Source organism: Ahaetulla prasina, chromosome 10, assembly GCF_028640845.1.
Source record: "Ahaetulla prasina isolate Xishuangbanna chromosome 10, ASM2864084v1, whole genome shotgun sequence".
NCBI lineage: Eukaryota > Metazoa > Chordata > Lepidosauria > Squamata > Colubridae > Ahaetulla > Ahaetulla prasina.
The window spans coordinates 10,802,871-10,822,003 of record NC_080548.1 but is presented as its reverse complement, the minus strand read 5'-3'; the positions used below and the strand labels follow the sequence as shown (position 1 = coordinate 10,822,003).

General features: G+C 43.2%; 1 protein-coding gene across 6 annotated transcripts in view; it reads left to right on the top strand.

Annotated features, from left to right (window-relative positions):
- COL8A2 (collagen type VIII alpha 2 chain) overlaps nucleotides 1-19,133 on the top strand; it is a 293,599-nt gene that overhangs the window by 50,845 nt on the left and 223,621 nt on the right. The window lies entirely within an intron of this gene.

Genomic DNA, 19,133 nt, shown 5'->3' with positions numbered 1-19,133 from the left:
AGGGGTCTCCAACCTTGGCAACTTAAAGACTTGTGGACTTCAACTCCTAGAGCTCCTCAGCCAGCAAAGCTGGCTGAGGAACTCTGAGAGTTGAAGTCCATAAGTCTTAAAGTTGCCAAGGTTGGAGACCCCTGATGTAGAGGACTATTGCCCCATGGAAGACAATGGTGAGAAGCTCCCATCCACTTGCTGGCTGGAATATTAACTCCCTCTCTGTTCCTCCAGGGGATTAAGAGAAGGAAATAGATAGTTCTTGCTTGTTCTTTGATGACGAGAAGAAGAAGGAGAAGGAGAAGGAGAGGAGGAAGATGATCAGTAATTTAAGAGAAAGTGTAGCAAGGAAGGTTGCTGTTTACCTGTGTTTGATTAGGAAAGGGCATAAAGCAATATTCTTATTTATTTATATGCTATCCTGTCTTCTAATTAGGAGCTCAAGGCTTAGAGCTTAACTTTACAAGATAAGTCAAGCTGAGAAAGGGAATGCCCCATGTCCCCCAGGGGAGATTAGAATGCCTTTCCAATATCTTAACCGCTATGTTGCACTGCCTCCCTTCTTCTATTTCTATTTGTGACATTTTGTGTTCATTAAAGTAAAGTTAAAGGTTCCCCTCGCACATATATGCTAGTTGTTCCTGACTGTAGGGGCAGTGCTCATCTCCGTTTCAAAGCTGAAGAGCCAGCGCTGTCCAAAGACGTCTCCGTGGTCATGTGGATGGCAGGACTAAACGCCAAAGGCGCACAGAACGCCTTTACCTTCTCACCAAAGGTGGTCCCTATTTTTCTACTTGCATTTTTTACGTGCTTTCGAACTGCTAGGTTGGCAGAAGCTGGGACAAGTAACGGGAACTCACCCCATTACACGGCACTGGGGATTCGAACGCTGAATTGCCGACTTTCGATCGACAAGCTAAGTGGCATCTTAGCCACTGAGCCACCGTGTCCCATTTTGTGTTCATTACACATTACTGAAAGATAGATTGGGTTCAGCAGAGGTGTCCCATTAAAAAAACAACAACAGCTGGCTGGGGAATTCTGGGAGTTGAAGTCCACAAGTCTTAAAGTTGCCAAGGTTGGAAACCGCTGCTCTAAAGGCTTGCCGAAGACTGTAATGCAGATAGTTGATTCGATAATGCTGGTCTTCACCCTCAGTTAGTTTCTGAGTTGTTAGGGGGCACCCTGATTTGGGGCAGACTCTAAGTTTAGAATCACTGGTTACAGGCCTGGCCCTCTTCCCAGGAAAGTCTTTGGGAAAAGCTGGATTGAAAAGAACCCAAACTTGCGTTCCAATTGCTAGAAGCTTTGTGGAGGTTTTATGAGAGAGAGAAACCCTGATGCTTACAGCTGGGAATTTGTCACATTTCGAAGGAGATGGAAGAAAGAATTCCAACTTCTTGTGACCTGGGTTTTTGGCAGAGCAAATAACTCCAGGCTGGTTTTTCCTTTCAGGGAAACCTGCCCCTGTGTGTGTGCACGCACGCACAGCACACACACAGAGACACGCACACACAGCACACACAGAGACAGATGGACACACATACAGAGCTACTGTTATTCCTTCTCGCTGACTCACATACCGTCTCCCTCTTTCTCGTTCCCTGCTTGTAGTCCCTCTAAAACAAAATAAACGCCGAATACTTGGGATCGTTTCTTTCCTGCCTGATCTCTGTTGTAAGCTGAGCTCCGGGTGGCTCCATTACAAGGAGAAGAATGTCATTCTTCTTCTGTTTGTCGGTGAATGCTTTGCACTTCTTTAGGGTGATTCATAGGTTCCGTTTGTCGGAAATCTGGTGGGGCTGGATGCTGCTCTGAGTGAGCATATTATCTTTGGAGCAGCCTTCGGAAGTTTGCTGCCCTCCAAATGGGTTGGCATTGAAATTCCCAGGCAGGAGGCCATCCTGCAGTATTTGTCAATCTTGGCAGTTTGAAGATGTGTGGTCTTCAACTCCCAGAATTCCCAAGCTGGATCAATTCTCTAGATCAGTGTTTCTCAGAAAGTTTAAGGCAGACTTCAAGTCCCAGAATTCCTCCCAAGCTGGCTAGCGAATTCTGAAGTCAGTTGAAGTCACAGAACACAGAATAACAAGGTTGGAAGTCTTCTCATCCAACCCTATACCATTTCAGACAAAGTGTGAAGCCTCCAGCGATGGAACACTCACAACTTCTTAAGGCAGCGGTTCTCAACCTGTGGGTCGCGACCCCATTGGAGGTCAAATGACGATTTGCCAGGGGTCGCCTAAGACAATTGGAAATATGGGAAGTATACTTGTGAGTTGAAGAATTGCGCTCCAATGGTTGACTCCACAAGCCAGCTGCAGGCTCTTCAAATCGCTAGCCGAATTCGGCTTCAGGCGCGATGAATTAAAAAAGAGAGAAATCTTTGCTCTGATGTCTCCCTCTCAAGCCAGCTGCAATCACTCCCAATCGCTAGCCTAATCTGGCTTCGGGCACGATAAACTTAATAGGGGAGAAGTCTCCGCTTTAATGCCTCCGTCCTCATGGCAATCGCAAGCAGTTCAGATCGCTAGCCAATACGGCTTCAGGCGCGATAAATTCAAAAAAACAGTTTGCTGCTTTCCCCCCACCCTTCTGCGGCTGCTGAGGCGCGCTGAGATCGGTGGGGTCGCCACATCATGGGGAATTGTATTAAAGGGGTCGCAGCACTATAAAGGTTGAGAGCCACTGTCTTAAGGCAAGGCATTCCAACTGGTTAATTGTCCTCACTGTTAGGAAGTTTCTCCTTCTAGGGCACTTCTCTCCTTGATTTGTTTTTATCCATTGTTTCTTGCCTTGCCTTCTGGTGCAGTGGAAAAATAGTTTGACTGTTAATCGTCTTTTTGGTAGCCCCTCAAATATTGGAACACTGCTATTGTGTTTCCCGTAGACCTTCTTTTCACTAGACATACCCAATTCCTGCAACTCTTCTTCGTAAATTTTAGCCTCCAGCCCCCTAATCATCCTTCTGGCTCTGCTCTTCACTCTTTCCAGTGCCTCAACATCTTTCACACATCTTCAAGTTGCCAAGGATGACAAACAGTGGCTCAAGGGTATGGAATTCTGTACATCAGGGAGGAGAGGAAAATTAAGGTGAGGAAAACTGATTTCCAAGCACCCAACCTGAGCTTAGTGAATTCTGGGGGATTTTTGCCTGTGTGTAACCATAGTTTATGGCTTATCATGTTGAATGAAACTATCTACTTAGTCGACCAATGTGGATAAGGTGTGGAAAGGAACAGGTAAGTTTGTCTCTGTGTCATTGCATGGATATATCCAGGACATATTCATGGTTACAGTCCAGAAGTAGTTTAATATTGGTCATTTTCTTCTTCTCTAATTGAGTGCATCCAGAAATATTTCACAAGAAGAATCCTCCACTCCTCTGCTTGCAACAAAATACCTTGTGCCACCAGACTTGAAATTCTGGGTTTAGAAAATTTAGAACTATGCCGCCTTCGGTATGACCTGAGCATGGCTCATAAAATCATCTGCTACAATGTTCTTCCTGTCAATGACTACTTCAGCTTCAACCACAACAATACACGAGCACACAATAGATACAAACTTAAAGTGACCCGCTCCAAACTCGATTGCAGAAAATATGACTTCAGTAACAGAGTTGTTAATGCATAGAATGCACAATCAGACTCTGTGGTCTCATCCCAAAATCCCCAAAACTTTAAACTTAAACTGTCTACTGTTGACCTCACCCCATTCCTAAGAGGTCTGTAGGGGGTGTGCATAAGAGCACTAGAGTGCCTACTGTCCCTGTCCTAATGTTCCCTTTAATTGTATTCATTTTATGTATTCAATTCATGCTTACATTTATATATATTATTTAATATGTATTTGACAAAATAAATAAATAAAATAAATAAATAAATCAAACTGTAAGACTTTTACAGATGATTTTGAGTCAGGTGGGTTTTGATTTTTTTCATGCGTGTGTCTTTGACTTCTAAATTTTAGGAATAGGATGTCCTGGGATCTTTCACTCAAGTACAGGCAGTTGCTAAGCAAGACAGTGGTTAAGTGAGTTTTGCCTCATTTTACAGGCTTTCTTACCATGGTTGTAAAGTGAATCATGGCAAGTTTAAGTTAGTACATGGTTGTTAAGTGACTCTGGCTTCCCCATTGACTTTGCTCATCAGAAGGGTGCAAAAGCAGATCCTGCAACCGTCATAAATACGTGCCAGTTGCCAAGCATCTGAATTTTGATCACATGACCCTGGGGAATGCTGCAATGGTCGTAAGTGTGAAAAATGACCATAGGTCGCTCTTTTCAGTGCTGCTGTAACTTTGAACAGTCACTAAATGAATGAGTATAAGTCGAGGACTACCTGTACTAACCAAATGTGGTAAGGCTTAGGGCTTTGAGATCAGCCAAGATTGACTAAACTAAAGATGTCCCAAATCCTATGGTTTTTCTGGTGTATTCTCAGCACTCAAGGGTGGCACTTAGAGAGGTTGAGTTGCAATAGTAAAAAAGGAGTTTTTCAATATCCCAGGGTGTAATTCCTGCTCTGGAATTGACCCACATGTTAATGATAGCAGCTTTCTGCCATGACCTGGTCAGGTTGGAGCGTGAATCAGACAGATTCTGCTCCAATTAGTCAATGGGAAGAGTCATTTTAAAAGTTCCATGCGGAAGGAGTGGGAGTTGGTACAGTATGGTTTAACAGAATAACGGACTTGGAAGGAACCGTGGAGGTTGTAAACTGAGAGCGTATGCACCAAGACAAATTCCTTGTGTGTCCAATCGCACTTAGCCAATAAAGAATTCTATTCTATTCTATTCTATTCTATTCTATTCTATTCTATTCTATTCTATTCTATTCTATTCTATTCTATTCTATTCTATTCCAACCCCCTACTCAGGCAGGAAACCCTACACCACTTCAGACAAATGGTTGTCCAATCTCTTAAAAACCTCCAGTATTGAAGTACCCACAATTTCTGGAGGCAAGTTGTTCTACTGGTTTATTGTTCTCACTGTCAGGAAATTCCTCCTTAGTTCTATTTATTTATTTTATTTATTTATTATTTATTTTATTTTGTCAAATACATCTTAAATAATATATATAAGCATGAATTGAATACATAAAATGATTACAATTAAAGGGAACATTAGGACAGAGACGGTAGGCACGTTGGTTCTCTTATGCACGCCAGAGGTGGGTTTCAGCAGGTTCTGACCAGTTCTGGAGAACCGGTAGTGGAAATTTTGAGTAGTTCGGAGAACCGGTAGTAAAAATTCTGACTGGCCCTGCCCCCATCTATTCTCTGCCTCCCAAGTCCCAGCTGATCGAGGGGGAATGGGGATTTTGCAGTAACCTTCCCCTGCCACGCCCACCAAGCCATGCCCACAGAACCGGTAGTAAAAAAATTTGAAACCCACCATTGATGCACGCCCCTTAGGGTTACTTCTAGGTTGCTTCTCTCCTTGATTAGTTTCCACCCATTGCTTCTTGTCCTGCCCTCAGGTGCTTTGGAGAATAGCTTGACTCCCTCTCTCTTTGTGGCAACCCCTGAGATATTGGAAGACTGCTCTCATGTCACCCCAATCCTTCTTTTCATTAAACTAGACCAGGGGTGTCAAACTCAAGGCCCAGGGGCTGGATCTGGCCCGCGGGGTGCTTAAATCTGGCCCGCGGGGCCACCTTGGAAACATCAAAGGACCGGCCCGCGGTGCCTCTGCCAGTGAAAACGGAGCTCAGGAGGGCCGCCTGTGGCCCTTCTGAGCTCTGTTTTCACTGGCAGAGGGTTGCAGAAGGCCCATCGCAGCCGAAAACAGAGCTTGGGAGCCTGTTTTCGCTGGCAGAGCGCTTGGGCTACAAGGCTTCCCTGACACGAGTGACGTTGACCTGGCCACGCCCCCTGGCCACGCCCCCAGTGCCCCCCCCAGGTCAAACACAACCCTGATGCAGCCCTCAATGAAATCAAGTTTGACCCCCACCCCCGAACTAGACATACCCAATTCCTGCAACCGTTCTTCATATGTTTTAGCCTCCAGTCCCCTCATCGTCTTTGTTGCTCTTCTCTGCATTCTTTCTAGAGTCGCCACATCTTTTTTCTATCATGGCAACCCAAACTGGATGCAATATTCCAAGCCTTTTGCTAAGCTAATACCAAGACATTAGGGAAGGAGATCACTTCAAATGCTGAAAGGGTTGCTGTGTAGCAGCTGGGGGTACGTACACAGTCTATGATGGGCAAGAAATCACAGCACCTTTGCAGAGTGAGCGAATCTCATATTTGCAAAGTGTTCCTGGTTTGAGAATGAGGCTGACCAGTGCTGGCTGAAGGTTAGATGACGCCTCCAGTCTATTTAATGAGGAAAAGAAAAATACTTTAAACAAACTGTAGTTTAAACCAGGGGTCTCCAACCTCGGTCCCTTTAAGACTTGTGGACTTCAACTCCCAGAGTTGAAGCTTTGCTGGCTGAAGGACTCTGGGAGTTGAAGTCCACAAGTCTTAAAGGGACCAAGGTTGGAGACCCCTGGTTTAAACTACCTAGAGAAGAAACACCCCCTTTCAAAAGGGAGGGAAAAAAACCTACTAAGAAATGGGGGAAGGAAAAAATAACCAAACCTCAAAACTCACCCACCTAAATGTAGGTATACTTTAGGCCCAGAAATAGCAAGAGGGTCCCTTAAGATATATATATATATTTAACCATGACATAAATAGTCTCTGGACCACAGGCATAGACATAATAAATAAACTAAAAATCCATCTTGCTTCTGCTGCAGGGAAACTCTGTGGGAGGACCAATCGGGGTTTTAGTCTGCCAACCCATTCTGACTTGCATTCCTGGAGAAGCTGTTGGCTTCAGACAACTCACAATTGGAATCCAGAAAGGCAGGGCCGTCTTAACAGCATTATGGGCCCCGGGCAAAGCAGTGTACTGGGGCCCCTACGACAACTACTCACAGGACAACTATGACAACCAACACAGTCTAGGCTGCATAAACAGAGAGATAGAATCAAGATCACGTGAAGTGTTAACACCACTTTATAATGTCTTGGTAAGGCCACACTTGGAATATTGCATTCAGTTTTGGTCTCCACGATGTAAAAATGTAAAAACGATGTTGTACTAATACCGCTCTATAAAGCCCTAGTAAGACCACACACAGAGTACTGCATCCAGTTTTGGTCACCACACTATAAAAAAGATGTGGAGACTCCAGAAAGAGTGCAGAGAAGAGCAACAAAGAGGATTAGGGGAACTGGAGGCTAAAACATATGAAGAACGATTGCAGAAACTGGGTATGTCTAGTCTGATGAAAAGAAGGACTAGGGGAGACATGATAGCAGTCTTCCAATATCTCAGGGGTTGCCACAAAGAAGAGGGAGTCAAGCTATTCTCCAAAGCACCTGAAGGCAGGGCAAGAAGCAATATTCATCAAGAAGAGAAGCAATGTAGAACTAAGGAGATATTTCCTATCATTGAGAACAATTAATCAGTGGAACAACTTGCCTCCAGAAGTTGTGAATGCTCCAGCACTGGAAGTTTTTAATAAGATGTTGGATAACCATTTGTCTGAAGTGATGTAGGGTTTCCTGCTTAAGTAAGGAGTTGGACTAGAAGACCTCCAAGGTCCCTTCCAACTCCGTTATTCTATTCTAAATAAAAATGTAAATGGTTGATAAAATTAAACATATATTTATTTTATTGGCACTTCCAACAAAATTGAAACCAGTGGTGAAATCCAATTTTTTTTACTACCGGTTCTGTGGGTGTGGCTTGGTGGGTGTGGCATGGCTTGGTGGGCGTGGCTTGGTGGGCGTGGCTTGGTGGGCGTGGCAGGGGAAGGATACTGCAAAATCTCCATTCCCACCCCACTCCAGGAGAAGATACTGCAAAATCCCCATTCCCTCCCCACTCCTGGGGGAAGGATATTGCAAAATCTCCATTCCTACTCTAATCTGGGGTCAGCCAGAGGTGGCATTTGCTGGTTCTCCAAACTACTCAACATTTCCTCTACTGGTTCTCTAGAACCTGTCAGAACCTGCTGGATTTCACCCCTGGTTGAAACATTAAAAACCCGTGGGCTCGTCTCATCATCTACGGAAAAAAAATCAGTGTTAATTTTTTATAAATGCATGTTAGTATTAATTAAAAAACACAGTAAAATGTAATAAATATGTTGCTGTATTTATATGATACAAGGTGCATTGAAAGGTTAACATACACAGATTAGTATGGGGCCCCTATGTTCGTGGGGCCCAAGGGCAAGTGCCTATCAGTCGTTATGCATTAAGACAACTCTGAGAAAGGAGATTTGAATCCGTCCTGGAGAAGGAAGGTCCGTTTTGGAATAAGAGGCTGAAACTGAACCAATAGCCAATGAAGGAGATGCAGCTGATGGAGAAAGGTTGAAAAGCAATGGAGATATGCTTGGCTGAAGAACAGGCTTTCTCTTAACTAAGAGCAGTGGCTCTCAACCTTTATAGTGCTGCGACCCCTTTAATACAATTCCCTACGATGTGGCAACCCCACCGATCTCAGCGTGCCTCAGCAGCCGCAGAAGGGGGGGAAAAGCGGCAAACTGTTTTTTTGAATTTATCGCGCCTGAAGCCGTATTGGCTAGAGATCTGAACTGCTTGCGATTGCCTTGAGGACGGAGGCATTAAAGCGGAGATTCCTCCCCTATTAAGTTTATCATGCCTGAAGCCAGATTAGGCTAGCGATTGGGAGTGATCAGAGAAAAGATTTTTCTCTTTTTTATTTCATCGCGCCTGAAGCCGAATTCGGTTAGCGATTTGAAGAGCCTGCAGCTGGCTTGTGGAGTCAACCATTGGAGCACAATTCTTCAATTCGCAAGTATACTTCCCATATTTCCGATGGTCTTAGGCGACCCCTGGCAAATCATCATTTGACCCCCAATGGGGTTGCGACCCACAGGCTGAGAACCGCTGACTAAGAGGCTCTCAAAAAGAGAGACATGTTTATTGCAGAGGTTTTAGATGGCCAAGACTGGCTTTTAGGGTTGTAGAGGGGCTGACTGAAGAAGCAAATGGAAATATTAGATGGAGACTGTGGGTTCTGATCCCACCTTAGCCACGAAAGCCAGTTAGGTGACTTGGTGCCAATCACTGGGAGACTGTGAGTTCTAGTCCTACCTTAGGCCTGATGTTCGTCCATCGTGTTCGAAGAGGACCTTGACGTCTACCTTGATGTCAGCTGTCCATGATGTGTCCGCAGGTGGCTGGTAAGGCCTATACCTTAGGTCTGAAGGCCAGCTGGAGCCAGTCACTCTTTCTCAGCCCAACCACCTCACAGGATGGCTGCAACAGGGAAAATAGAGGGAAGAAGGAAGTTTATGTTCTTGATAAACCAGGCCCTGTCTTGAAATTAGTTATGTGCACTAGGTGTGTTTAGTCTAACGAAGAGGGGGATTAGGAGTGACATCTGTCTGTCTGTCTGTCTATCTATCTCCCTAGTTATCTGTCTGTCTAACTACCTATCTAATCTAGCTATCTATCAAATTTATTCGCCATCCATTTTACCTCAAGGTAACTCTGGGAGGCTTACAATCATATAGCATGATAGACATTTATTTATTTATTTATTTATTTATTTTATTTGCATTTATATCCTGCCCTTCTCCGAAGACTCAGGGCGGCTTACACTATGTCAAGCAATAGTCTTCATCCATTTGTATATTATATACAAAGTCAACTTATTGCCCCCAACAATCTGGGTCCTCATTTTACCTACCTTATAAAGGATGGAAGGCTGAGTCAACCTTGGGCCTGGTGGGGCTTGAACCTTCAGTAATTGCAAGCAGCTGCTGTTAATAACAGACTGTCTTAGCAGTCTGAGCCACAGAGGCCCTTGCACATGAGAGCCGTCTTCCAATATTTGAGGAGCTGTCACAGATAAGAGGGGGTTGACCTATTCTCGAAAGCACCTGATGACAGGACAAGTTGTAACAGGTAGAAGAAGATCATTAAAGAGAGATCCAACCTAGAACCAAAGAGAAATTTCCTGACAGCAAGAACGATCAGTGGAATGCTTACCTCCCGAAGTTGTGGTTGTGTGTGTGATCCCCTTTTGTGACCTTCTGACAAGCAAAGTCAGTGGGGAAGTCAGACTGACTTAACCACCATGTTACTAACTTAACTGCTGCAGTGATTCACTTAACAACCATGATGGCCATACATTGAAGACTCCCGTAACCAATCCAGAGTTGTTTAACTGTGGGATGGTTTATTAGCGTACAACCCTAGGGGATTTGTAGGGGCCAGCCACCCCTTTTCATGACACAGCGTTATTTTTGTTATGAGGAAAATAGGTCATAGCAGGGGTGAAATCCAGCAGGTTCTGACAGGTTCTGGAGAACCGGTAGCAGAAATTTTGAACACTTCAGAGAACCGGTAGCAGAAATTTTGAGTAGTTTGGAGATCCAGCAAATACCACCTCTGGCTGGCCCCAGAGTAGGATGGGAATGGAGATTTTGTAATATCCTTCCCTCAGGACTGGGGAGGGAATAGGGATTTTGCAGTATCCTTCCCCTGGAGTGGGGTGGAAATGAAGATTTTGCAGTATCCTTCCCTTGCCACGCCCACCAAGCCACACCATGCCCACCAAGCCACGCCCACAGAACCGGTAGTAAAAAAATTTGGATTTCACCACTGGGTCATAGTGTTAATATATGCAGCCTAGAATTGTTCACAAATAAGGGAGAGATATAAATTGAAGAAATAAACAAACTGATAATCAGCAGAATGGCTGCCACAGAGCTTTGGCAGATCTTTCTTGTCATAAATATTAAAAGTTTGTTGTAAGAAGTGTTTGCAAAACTTCTTCCTTCTCAATCCAGACACTTTCAAAAGATCAATTCCAAAGAAGATAATGTTTGAGTTCCATGAATGCTAACTGTCTCTGGGCACCCAGGTTGGTTTCTAACAAGGATCATGGATGATTAGGTGCCATCAAATGGTTGCTCACTCATGGAGACGACACTGATAGGCTTCTTCATGGTGATTTGTCCTTCACCTGAACCTTCAGGTCTTCTAATGGTTCAACCATCATCGCTGTAATGATGCTGTTCATCCTTTCCTCCTTCCATTAGAACCTTTTCCAATTGCTGGGTCTTCACGTAATGTGTTCAAATTAGGATAATTTGAGCCTCATGTAAGAACTGATTTATTCAATAATCCTTTGGTTAATTTTCGTAGCTTCTCAGGAATCTTCTCCAATGGCAAACTTCAAAAGCCTCAACATCTTTCCCATTCTGCTTCTTCAAGGTCCAATCTTCACTTTCACAGAATGTCACCGTTTCTAACATACCTCTCTATAACTTTGCCTTCAAACTGACAAAACCAGAAGTCGAGCAGTAGCACTGTGAAAGTTTATTCCTAAGGCCTTTAGTTCCCACTATCCTACATGGCTTCATCCCATCTGCTTATGCACGAAACTGTGTTTTGCTGAACTAAGATTTATGGACCAACTATCATTGGCTGAGTTTGTACGTCCCACTGAGACTTAAACCAGAAGGGCTGTAACTCCTGTGTTAAGCTTAATTCAAACCAGCCAAGGTTTGGGACTGCCTGTTTGTCTTGACCTATTAGCAATTTGTGACTCCCAGCAGCATTAAGTAAACTTCAGCTCTGGCATGTTGGTGGGGATGATTTTGTCCTTGACACGGGACATGCCACATTTTATGGCAAGTGCCACCAGATGGCACCATTATCTTCCATTAGTTTCTTTGGTACACAAGCGAAGTTGCAGTTTTTTGTTGAGTTTGAGTTAGGCCCTCCTCTGATGAAATTGCTATATGCTATAGGAAACCATTGGTCGATATTCGTCCTATTCAGATAGACCCACGGTCCCCTTGGACAGAAGTCCTGAAATCCTTTGACTTATGGACTTATAAAGGAGACTCTTTGTAGCTCAGCTTGAAATGAGGCTTTCTGAGCATGGTTGTTTTCTTGACTAGCAATGATGATGTTGCCTAGTTTGGGTAATGAAACATCTGTAAGAAAAGAGCTGAACTCAAGAGACCATCAAGGACCCCCTCATGGGCTTCCAGTGCTCATGCTATGCACTCCTCAATTTAGCACCTCTGCCTCAAAGGTGATAGAAGCCACAAATATTGTGATTTTTGCTCTGAGATGAGTATATGACATGGTGTGTGATTTTCAGTGCTGGTGCAAAATGCGTCTGCAAGGAGGTGTAAAAAAAATGGTGGCTGAAGTCATGCAGTTGAAACCCATCACACTTTACAACACAATGTGAAGGGGTAGGGGTGGGCTTCTTGCACAGTTCCCTGTTGCCGTTTATTTTTCTGTCTACTGGAACAGGAGCAAAAAAACAGAAAATGCCTTCAGTGCACAGTCTTTCAAAGTTATTTCTTTGAATGGCCTTGCTTCAACTGATTTGTAATTTTCCCTCCATTCTTCCTAAAGTGATAGCGAAATTCACCTTAAATTGACACAACCGTTTCCTTTAAACAAAAACACACAATTGGTGTGTTCTGGCACACTTGTTCTTTGAGGCTGAAGTCTGCAACAGCAAAAAAAAAAGGAAGTTCTTATGTATTTTTATGCATTTAAAAACTCATCTTTTTCCCCCCAGCTGTGTTCTTAGCAGAAACAAGGCAATTTCTTCCCCTCTGTGATAAGCCCGTAATATGTTTTGCCAGAGTTTATCTTAGCGTATGATATGACTGTCACCATTACGATGTGCAAATCGTAGTTTGTGGCTTACCATGTGTTATAGACTCAGCCAGTTATCCAGCAAGCCATCAATAAGCAAATTATAGCTTAGCGTGAGGTGTCAATTCAGCCTCTCTCTGGCAACCAACGTAGGTCTTGGAACAGATGTAAGAAGCTGTGATTGAAGAATGCCCATACTGCTGCACTTTGCACCAGCCGGTTTAGAATATTGTAAATCTTTGGCAAGGAGGATTTTGTTACAGAGAAGGAAACTCCTTTACAGATAATAGCAGGATTGGCCAGTTATAAAAGCATGGAGGAAGACAGATCTCTTCACAGCTGTGATGGTATGGGAGAAAGACCTTGAGAAATGGGGTGAAAAGATGCTGCCTAGAACAGGGGTCTCTAACCTTGGCAACTTTAAGACTTGTGAATTTTAACTCCCAGAATTCCTCAGCCAGCAAAGCCCACAATTCCTCAGCCAGCAAAATGGCAAAAATTCTGGGAGTTGAAGTCCACAAGTCTTAAAGTTGCCAAGGTTGGAGACCCCTGGCTTAGAGAACAGTCAGATAAGAGGAAGATGAGCCCACAGGTGTATAGTGGGTGGAGCAAGATGTTCAGGAGGGATCTTCTTTAAGTTATCAGACTGTAAAGGTAACAGTGGGAAATTTGTACTTTCAGACTTGCAAAGTATTCTGTTAACAAAATAACAGAGTTGGAAGGGATGCTGGAGGTCTTCTAGTCCAACCCCCTGCTCAGGAAACCTTACCATTTCAGACAAATGGTACTCCAATCTCTTCTTAAAAACCTCCAGTGTTGGAGCACCCACAACTTCTGGAGGCAAGTTGCTCCACTAATTAATTGTTCTAACTGTCAGGAAATTTCTCCTTAGTTCTAGGTTGCTTCTCTCCTTGATTAGTCTCCATCTATTGTTTCTTGTCCTGCCTTCAGGTGCTTTGAAGTACAAGTTGTTCTCTCTTCTTTATGGCAAACCCTTAGATATGGTTAGAATGCAGTATTGGAAGTCCCAAAGGTGTTTTTTCAAGAGGCAACTGGACCGTCTGGTTTTTCTTGGAAGACATTTCGCTTCTCATCCTTCTCATTCTCATCTCAAAGCCTCTTGAAAAAGCACCTTTGGGACAACCATTTATTTATTTATTTATTTATTTATTTATTTATTTATTTATTTATTTATTTATTTATTTTGTCACAACATCATATAAAAAAGATTATATAGTATATAAACATTTATATGAGTAAATATTAGGAGGTATAAACATCAATATATATATAGGAAGAAGGAAAAAAACAAAAAAACAATAGGACAGGAACGGTAGGCACATTTGTGCGCTTTTGCACGCCCCTTATGGTCCTCTTAGGAATGGGGTGAGGTCAATAGACAGTAGACAGTTTTTGGTTGAAGCTTTTAGGATTATGGGAAGAGACCACAGAGTCAGGTAAAGTATTCCAAGCACTGATGATTCTGTTACAGAAGTCATATTTTATGCAATCTAGATTAAAGCGGTTAACATTAAGTTTAAATCTGTTGGTTGCTCTTGTATTGTTGCAATGAAAGCTGAAGTAGTCTTTAACAGGAAGGACATTACAATAGATGACTTGAGAATCTCCATAGGCAGTATTGGAAGCTAATTCTTGCCACAGTCTGGAGTTTGATCCTCACCGGCTCTAGGTTGACTCATCCTTCCATCCTTCTGAGGTCAGTAAAATAAGGACCCAGATTGTTGGGGGCAATATGCTTACATTGGTAAACCGCTTAGAGAGGGCTATAAAGCGCTATGGAGTAGTATATAGGCCTACGTGCTATTGCTATTGCTAATGTAGCCTTGCAGTAATGTGGATCAGCTCACCTGGTCATATTTCATGTCTGGTCTACCTGGGAAAACCAAGAATGGATGGACAAGTGTAGAGTCCCTTCATTTATGGCGCGCATAAGCGCACCAACGTGCCTACCATCCCTGTCTTAATGTCCCCTTTTATTCATATCCATTTCATATACTAATAACCATGTTTATACCTATATCTGTTATCTAATACGTGCTTGACAAAATAAATAAAAAAATAAGATATCTATTCTATAAAATCCTACAAAATGCAAACTCCCAACCTCATCTGGTATCTAAAAGCCAGCCGCTCTTTCCTTAACACTACAGATCACGCATACTGATGCTGTGTTGTTTCATGTGTTGCTGCTGTCCTTCTGCAGAGATCCCATGTAAACATGTTTGTCTGTCCAAGGTGATTGCTTCAGACTTTCCATTGAAACTGAAATGAACTGAATCGCAGCATGCTTCAGCCTGTGTTTTTAATTTGGACTAGGCTTTTGTGTCTTTTTTTTTTTTCTTCTTCGAATAAATGAAAGCTGTATTTTCTGTCTGCCACTTTCTTTTATGCTTATTTTCTTTTTTGAACTAAGAAATAGGGAAGAGAGGTGTCGAGAGCTCTCAAAACACCCACGTAGATCCTTAAACAAGAGTCAGTTGTGGCTGGTCACCAAGATGTAGGACTAGGAGCAGAAAAACCAAGTTCTTCTCTTTTTCGATCCTGGGCAGGAAGCAAGGGCAAACCTCTTCTGAAAAACGCTGCCTAGAAAACTACAGGGCTATATATCTATGCAGCTGCCAAGAGTCAGGCCTGTCAAAACAAAAAGATAAAAAGTCATAATTCTCCTCCTTTCTCCCAAAAATTCTACCCATCTTCACTGCAACTTGCTTCCACCTACGTTGAAGCATCCATCGCAAGCCACATCACACAAATGATGACGCTGAACAGATTTATATCCTGCCTTTACTTTGTACAGCGTAAGTAACGTTGTCACCTCCTATTTTTCTCATCGCAATAACTTCGTGATTTGGACTGGCCCAAAGACACCCAACTTTTTCTTGAGTTCTCTCTGATGACAAAGCCGGCTTAGTTTTGTTATTAGAATTAATCACTTCCAGGCTTATGCATTTAGAAAATATGCACAACTCCATAGTCTGTAAAAGGGATTGCTATGCATTTTCATCAGACATCATATGTCAGCCTCCACTCCAATCTACTTATCTCTTTGTACTCCTTATATCTAGTGGTAGATAGTATGGGATTGTATTTCTAATGTACATAGCTATTGGATTCAAGTTAAGTAGAGAGAGCCCTTTAAGAGTGTCGGTCTGACATAATTAAAGGTGGGAGGGGAGATTGCTATTTTGAATTCAACAGGAATGTTTGGCGCGAACTGTAACGGACATTGCATTCCTGATATGATTGACAACCAGAGGCCTGCGGAAGAAGATTACCACGGGACCCCGGGAAGGAGCTGGCATTGGACCAGACCTGATGACCTTTTGGGAAAGGGGAGGGAGGAATAGGGTGATGCAGATTGTTAGCCATATTTTGTCTCAGATTCAACTTTCCACCGCTAAACGCAGCTGCTATCCCGATGTATCTAGTAAAAGTACTTTTCTTTATTTGCAAATGAAGTCAAGGTGTATTTCTTTCCTAGATATAATCAGAGGCAGCCTGACATCATAAAAATGACAACTACAACTTCTTTGTGCTATAGATCGTAGCTGTGGTGGCACAGTGGTTAGAATGAAGTACTGCAGGCTAACTCTGCCCACTGCCAGGAGTTCGATCCTCATCAGCTCAAGGTTGACTTGGCTTTCCATCCTTCCAAGGCTGGTAAAATGAGGACCCAGATTGTTGAGGGCAATATGCTGACTCTGTAAACTGCTTAGAGAGGGCTGTAAAGTACTATGAAGAAGTATATATGAACTATGGCTATTTCGCTTCATATAAGCTAGGTGCCAAGGGAAAACTGCTACGTTTGGCCTTCCCAATCTTTCTGCTTCTGCATTGCTCCTTCAAACTCATTCCTCCAAAACAGTTGGAAGTGATTTTTCTGGCAGACCTCTTGTTTAAATAAAAACTTTGGGCTCCTGAGGACTAATTTCCTTTAAATGGTTCTTCTCAAACTTTCGTATCGTAGCCAACCCACAGTGGGGAAAGGAAAAACTCACCAAGCCCATGCTCAGTCCAGGAGCACATTAAGTGTGCTATGTGGAGCCCTGAAGATGAAAATGTGGACTCCTGGGAAGGGCACTCTCCACTTGGCAGCTGAGTGGCATTTGCTAGTGCATAGTGCAGTGTCAATGCGGAAGGCCATTGTTCTTGTGAGGAATTAGTGACAAATTTTTATTTTGCCTTCATGTTAAAAACAAGTCTAGGATGGACTTTTACAAGTTTGACGTACGTATTGAAAGAAAGCTATAAGTTAGCTTTGTATGTATAAAATGAGTTTGTAAATGTGTGTCCTCTGTCTTTTTTATGTAATGCTGAATAATTCCCAAAGTTTGTAAAATCCTGTTGATTGGACTTCCATTGGTATGTGATATATATGAGTGTCTTGGCTACGGAGTTGATCTGTGCTGGGTGGTGGTGTGAGAGTGCGTGCAGATAGCGGTTTGTGTGTGTTTTCTTCTGGTAGATGGTGTGTCCTAGGGAGCCATTGGGTTTCCTGTAGACTAAGACATCCAGGAAGGGAAGTTGGTTGTTAACTTCTGTTTCCATGGTGAACTGTATTTTGGGGTGTAGGCTATTGAAGTGTGTGAGGAAGTTGTCAAGTTTTTCTTTCCCGTGTGGCACCATCTACCAGAAGAAAACACACACAAATCGCTATCTGCACGCACTCTCACACCACCACCCAGCACAGATCAACTCCATAGCCAAGACACTCATCTCCAGAACAAAACGCTTAGCTGATGAACAACACCTAAAAACCGAACTACATACTCTCACTAACGTATTAACATCCAATAGATTCCAAAGAAATAAGATTACCAAGTTAATCCAAAAAGAACCCCCCACTAAAATCCAAGACAGAGAACAAGAAAACGGCACAGCCCTCCTCCCATATGTAAAAGGCACCACAGACAGAATCAGCAAGACACAAACACAACATCAAGACAGCATTCTGCACAAACCGAAAAATATCACACCATCCTAAGAAACCCCAAAGACAAAATTGAGTTAGAAAATCAAGGAGTATATGAAATCCCATGCACCGCCTGCCCCACCACATACATCGGACAAACCAACAGAAGAATAAGTGCACGCATTGAAGAACACAAGAACTCAGTCAAAAAAGAGGAACCAACTTCTTCTCTGGTCCAACACCTTAAAGCCACAGGATATAATATTGACTTTAAAAAGACCAGAACTATCGCCAAAACTGAACACTTTAACAACAGAATAATCAGAGAAGCCATCGAGATAGAAAAACGCCCATACAGCATGAACAAACGAGATGATACCTCCCGCCTACCAGCCATTTGGAAACCCACCCTTATTGACAAACGAGTCCCTAACACGAGGAATGACCCACACTCATGAGGTCCACACAGGATGTCACCACCACACATTCACCCAGAAAGCAGACCCAAACCCACACTGATCATGAAGCACGACCAAGGACCAGAAGCCAGACCGCAGCTGCAACATTAGCCATTTCAAACCCCTCCAATCCATACATGCAGCAGACTGACACCCACTATGAAGATGTAGCACGACCACGACCACAAAGCCAAACAACAGCAATGCAGCTCACCAGCTCTAATCCCCCTGCAACTCAGACTAATCGGAGCACAACCAAGCCCCCACCCAAACAGGACACACCCTCAGCCAATCAGAGCACAAAAAAACCCATCCAATCAGAGCACAGCCAAGTTCCCACCCAATCAGTTCAAACCCCCACTAGCAGTTAAAAGGAAGAAACAGCTGTGATCACACATTGCTCCCAGAAGCACGAAGCTGAAGCCTGAAGATGACGAATGAGACTTCGTTGAAACGTCGCCAAGACACTTCCAATTTTACGCGGGAGAAAACCCAAATAACCAAAGACCTACATACAAACACCCGTGAAAACCTCAGAATATATATATTTAACATAACATAACAACAGAGTTGGAAGGGACCTTGGAGGCCTTCTAGTCCAACCCCCTGCCCAGGCAGGAAACCCTACACCATCTCAGTCAGATGGTTATCCAACATTTTCTTAAAAATTTCCAGTGTTGGAGCATTTACAACTTCTGCAGGCAAGTCGTTCCACTTATTAATTGTTCTAACTGTCAGGAAATTTCTCCTTAGTTCTAAGTTGCTTCTTTCTTTGATCAGTTTCCACCCATTGCTTCTTGTTCTACCCTCAGGTGCTTTGGAGAACAGCCCGACTCCCTCTTCTCTGTGGCAGCCCCTGAGATATTGGAACACAGCTATCATGTCTCCCCTAGTCCTTCTTTTTGTTAAACTAGACATACATGTATGTATGTATGTATGTATGTATGTATGTATGTATGTATGTATGTATGTGAAGGACTTTCTTTTTTCTCCTTTATATATAATACTTGAGTACTTTTTAAAGTTAGTAAAATATCAAAACGAAAAACAGTGTTTTCTCCCTTTAGGGTTAAGAAAAG